The sequence below is a fragment of the Bos grunniens genome, chromosome 7 (genome assembly GCF_055505025.1).
Source record: "Bos grunniens cultivar Pamir isolate PY7600 chromosome 7, Bosgru_T2T1.0, whole genome shotgun sequence".
In the NCBI taxonomy this organism is placed as follows: Eukaryota; Metazoa; Chordata; class Mammalia; order Artiodactyla; family Bovidae; genus Bos; species Bos grunniens.
In genome coordinates this window covers 86,333,254-86,337,737 of record NC_141171.1, presented here as the reverse complement: position 1 = coordinate 86,337,737, position 4,484 = coordinate 86,333,254, and the positions used below count along the sequence as shown (strand labels likewise).

Genomic DNA, 4,484 nt, shown 5'->3' with positions numbered 1-4,484 from the left:
ATAAGACCATCCTCCACTTTGCCTGTGCTTCTGATCAATTGGTTGTAAATCAGAGGTTCCCACAAACTTCTGCTTGGATTTGATTAGTTTGCTAGAGCGGATCACAAAATTCAGGGAACCCATCTATTTACTAGATTACAGATTCATTACAAAAGATATTAAAGGACACCAATCAACAGCCAGATGAGGAGATACCTAGGGTACAGTCCAAAACTAAGGAGCTTCTGTCCTCCTGGAGCTTGGGGCCCAGCACTGGGGCACGTGGAAGCATTCTAGTTCCTCAACCTAGAAGCTCTCTGAAACTTGCCCCTTTTGGGGTTTTTTATGGAGGACTCATTACACAGGCATGATTCATTAACTCATCAACCATTGGTGATTGATTCAGGTTCTAGCCCCTTCTCCTCTCTCCAGAAATCACGGAGGACTGAAAGTTCCAACCTTGTTACTCAAGGTTCATTTCTCCTGGCAATTAGTAACATTCCATTGGAGCTTTCCAAAAAGTCACATTCGTTAACATAAACCTACTTGTAGGGCAAAGGGGCTGTAATAAATAACAAGACACCTTTATGTCTCAGAGGTTTTTTCAGGAACTGGGGACAAGAGCCCAAGTTTTATAACAAAAAAATGTTCCCACTGTTCTTATGTCTCAGAAAATTGCAAAAGTTTGGGGAAATATGAGCCAGGAACTGTGGATAAAGACCAAATATACATGAGAAATATATCGTGGTCATTTGAATGATCAAAGACATATATATATATACATATAAATCATATATATACATATAAATCACAATATCACACTTAATTAAAGGCATATGGTGGCATTTCCTACTGATCAGTAATGTTCTTTGGAGGGCATGTGGGGAAATTTAGTTTTAGGACATGTCTTAGTTTGAGTTGCCATAACAGAATAGCATGTGCTATAATAGCATGTGCATGCGTGCTCAGTCACTGTCATGTCTGACTCTTCATAAGCCCATGGACTGTAGCCCCCCAGGCTCCCCGTCCATGGGATTCTCCAGGCAAGAATACAGGAGTGGGTTGCCATTTCCTCCTCTAGGGGATCTTCCCAACCCAGGGATCAAACTTAACATCTCCTGCATCGCAGGTGGATTCTTTACCACTGAGCCACCAAGAAAGCCCCACAATATCACAGACTGTGTGGCTTATGAACAACAAAAATTTATTCCTTACAGTTTCAGAGGCTGAGAAATTCAAGATCAAAGTGCTGGCAGATTTGGTGTCTAGTGAGGGCCTGCTTCCTGATTTAAAGATATGTCTTCTTGCGGTGTCCTCAAATGGCTGAGGCGGTTAGGGAACACTCGGGTGTTAATCTGAAACAAATAAACTGCCTGATATCTCTCTAGCAATTACGGGTTTATCCAGGAACAGCAGAGAATTGAAATTAGAGATCTGCAACCATGGCAAGCCACATGCAAGTCTTCACAAAGCAAGGTGAATGCTTTTATAGAGAATAAAGGAAGTTGGGAGGGCTATAATTGAGTCCTTGCCAGGAAAGAAAAGGGCTTGTCTTCCTTTTGGGCTCAGCTCCCAAAGGTTGGCAGAGCTCCTCCTTCTGGTCTCCTGTGTGTATGTATATGCTCCATTGCTCAGTCGTGTCCAACTCTTCTCAGCCCTGTGGACACTAGCCCACCATGCTCCTCTGTCCATGGGACTTTCCAGGCAAGAATACTGCAGTGAGTTTCCATTTCCTATTCTAGGGGATCGTTCAGAGCCAGGGGTTGAACCTGTGTCTCTTGTGCCTCTGGCACTGGCAGGTGGATCCACCTCCACTAGTCCACCTGGGAACCCCTCTGGTTGAATGACTCTAATTTTGGATTTAATTTTGAGGTCTCTTTTTTAACGACACTAATTCCCTTCATGAGAACTCCAATATCATGATGTAATCATGTTCCAAATGTCCTACCTATATTGTCACATTAGGGATCAGGTTTCAACATATGAATTTTGAGAGCAACACATTGTCTATAGCAGAAGTTCTCTTTATTCTATGATAACTTGGGAGATATCTAAAATTTACCCTCTGAAATTCCAACATTCCTGCCCTCCACCCCCCTCCCCCCGATAATTTGTATCAATTTCCACACTGGCAAACACCATGAGCCAGTCTTTCTGTAAACTCATCCAATTTTGTGCCTCAAAATCTATTGTTGGTACTGTAATTGAGAGTACTGTCCCCCAAAGCTCTATTAAGGAAAAAGGCAGCATTTAAGAATTTCAAATTATCTTGTTCTTTAATTGGTAATGATGATGCCCAGGTTAAACCAGAACCAGTTTCAGTTCTGCTATACAGGGTATATGTTGCCATTTACTCACCAAGTCATGTCCAACTATTTTGTAGCCCCATGGACAGCAGCCCGCAGGCTCCTCTGCCCATGGGATTTTCCAGGTAAGAATATTGGAGTGGGTTGCCCTTTCCTCCTCCAGAGGATCTTCCTGATCCAGGGATCAGAGAGTTAACTGCATTGGCAGGTGGTTTCTTTACCTCTGTGTCACCAGGGAAGCCCACACGGAGTATATGAAAAGAAAAAAGTGAAAGTGAAATCACTCAGTCGTGTCTGACTCTTTGCAACCCCATGGACTGTAGCCCACCAGGCTCCTCCATCCATTGAATTTTCCAGGCAAGAGTACTGGAGTGGGTTGCCATTTCCTTCTCCAGGGGATCTTCCTGTCCCAGGGATTGACCCCAGGTCTCCTGCATTGCAGGCAGACGCTTTTACTGTCTGAGCCACCAGGGAAGCCCAAGTGTACACAATCTACTTAAATTTCTGGTGGTGGGGAAAATCAGTGGTTTCTCAGGTAAGTATATGGAGGAAAGGACTTTTATGAGTGGCCCAGTAGCTAAGAAGGGAGATGATGATCATGGAACCATCAAAAATTACCATCTATAGCTCAAAATGTATGACTCAGTTTGATACATACACTATCTGAAAAAAGTGACTGATTTTGGTAGTTAGCACCAGAGCATGAGCATGATTTCATACTATATAGTTTATAGATATAACTGCATTGAGCAAAGCTGTCAGAACATAAAGATGAAGAATTTTGTTGATTGCATTAATTTGAACCAATGAAGGGTAAGATGTAAGCCTGATGAACTTATCAATATATATATATTTAATTGATCATCTCCTATTACTGGGCATCAAGAATTTCCTTGACTGGCTCCTCTTATACTGGGGAAATGCTATTAAACCAAATTGATAGTCATCCTGTCTCCATCTATCTAAATACAGCTGTTGAAATCCTAATATTTACCTGGCATTGTAGCAAGTTCTAGAATCCAACAAAGAAAACACCAAGTTCATTCTAAATGACATGAAAGTGAAAGTGACTCAGTTGTGTCCGACTCTGCGACCCCATGGACAGTCCATGGAATTCTCCAAGCCAGAATACTGGAGTGGGTAGCCTTTCCCTTCTCCAGGGGATCTTCCGAACCCAGGGATCAAACCCAGGTCTCCTGCATTGCTGGCAGATTCTTTACCAGCTGATTCACGATATGGAGCCATTAAAATCTTAAATAATTATTCGGTATCAATTACCATGACTTGTCAGATCTGGGAAAATTGGCAGGGAATGGTGTATTTTAGCTGAAAAATCCAAATTTGAGATGATTTTATACAGAAATGCTACAGAGTTGTACTGTTTTTCAGTGGACAATATACAATGAAGGTGATTGGAGCAAGTGCATTCTGGCATGAAGCTGTGTCCACCTGGAAGAAGGGACTCACTTTTACAAAGGTGCCCATTGGGTAAGTGGGATCCATCAAAATGAGACATGGTGAAAATGCCTTGTAGATAGCTACTCAAAACTGCTGCTTTAAAAAGCACTTTGAAAGCTGAAAGCTATTTACCTCCATTCTGACCCTTGTCCACACATGCCAAGGGCTGGGAAGAGATCTCTCCTTACTACTAAGTCATGCTTTCATATGGTACCCATCTTTGTATTTATAGATGCAACTCATTTCCAGTTGGAAGAGTCCTTATAAGATTGAGTTGACAAAGAATTTTACAATTAAAGATTCAGAGATATAGAGAAGTAATCCTTTTCAAGATCTTATGAGGTACCTGATATTTCAGAGAGGGTAGGCCAAGCTTTGCTGCAGTAACAATCCTCAAACTTCAGGCGCTGAAAGCAATGAGAAAGTTTCTTGCTCATTCTATGTACTTAACAAAGGGCAGTATTCAGCCTTAATCCTTTAAGCCAATGCTTCTCAAAATGTTGGTTTCAAACAGGACTAACAGCTACTGCCAGAATGTAAATCAAGTAAGGGTACCTACAAAGAACATCAGATGGACTAAATAGTGTGGTCAGTGACATAGTAGAGTCATATTTTAGCAGAAACGATTAAACTCATTGAGTTTGCAACAACTGTATTGGAGAACTCAATAAAGTTACCTGGGAAAAATTCCTTTTTCTTCAGAAGAAAACACTGTGTACAGACTAGAAAGCCTGGGTTTTA

At 41.6% G+C, this 4,484-nt stretch overlaps 1 long non-coding RNA gene across 1 annotated transcript; it reads right to left on the bottom strand.

Moving 5' to 3' along the window:
* Window positions 1-2,228: 2,228 nt before the first annotated feature.
* Window positions 2,229-4,224, bottom strand: LOC147369922 (uncharacterized). Its single transcript, XR_015168112.1, has 2 exons — window positions 4,090-4,224; window positions 2,229-2,508 (listed from the first exon to the last, which is right to left on the bottom strand). It is a non-coding gene; the product is annotated as an uncharacterized LOC147369922 (long non-coding RNA).
* Window positions 4,225-4,484: the final 260 nt, after the last annotated feature.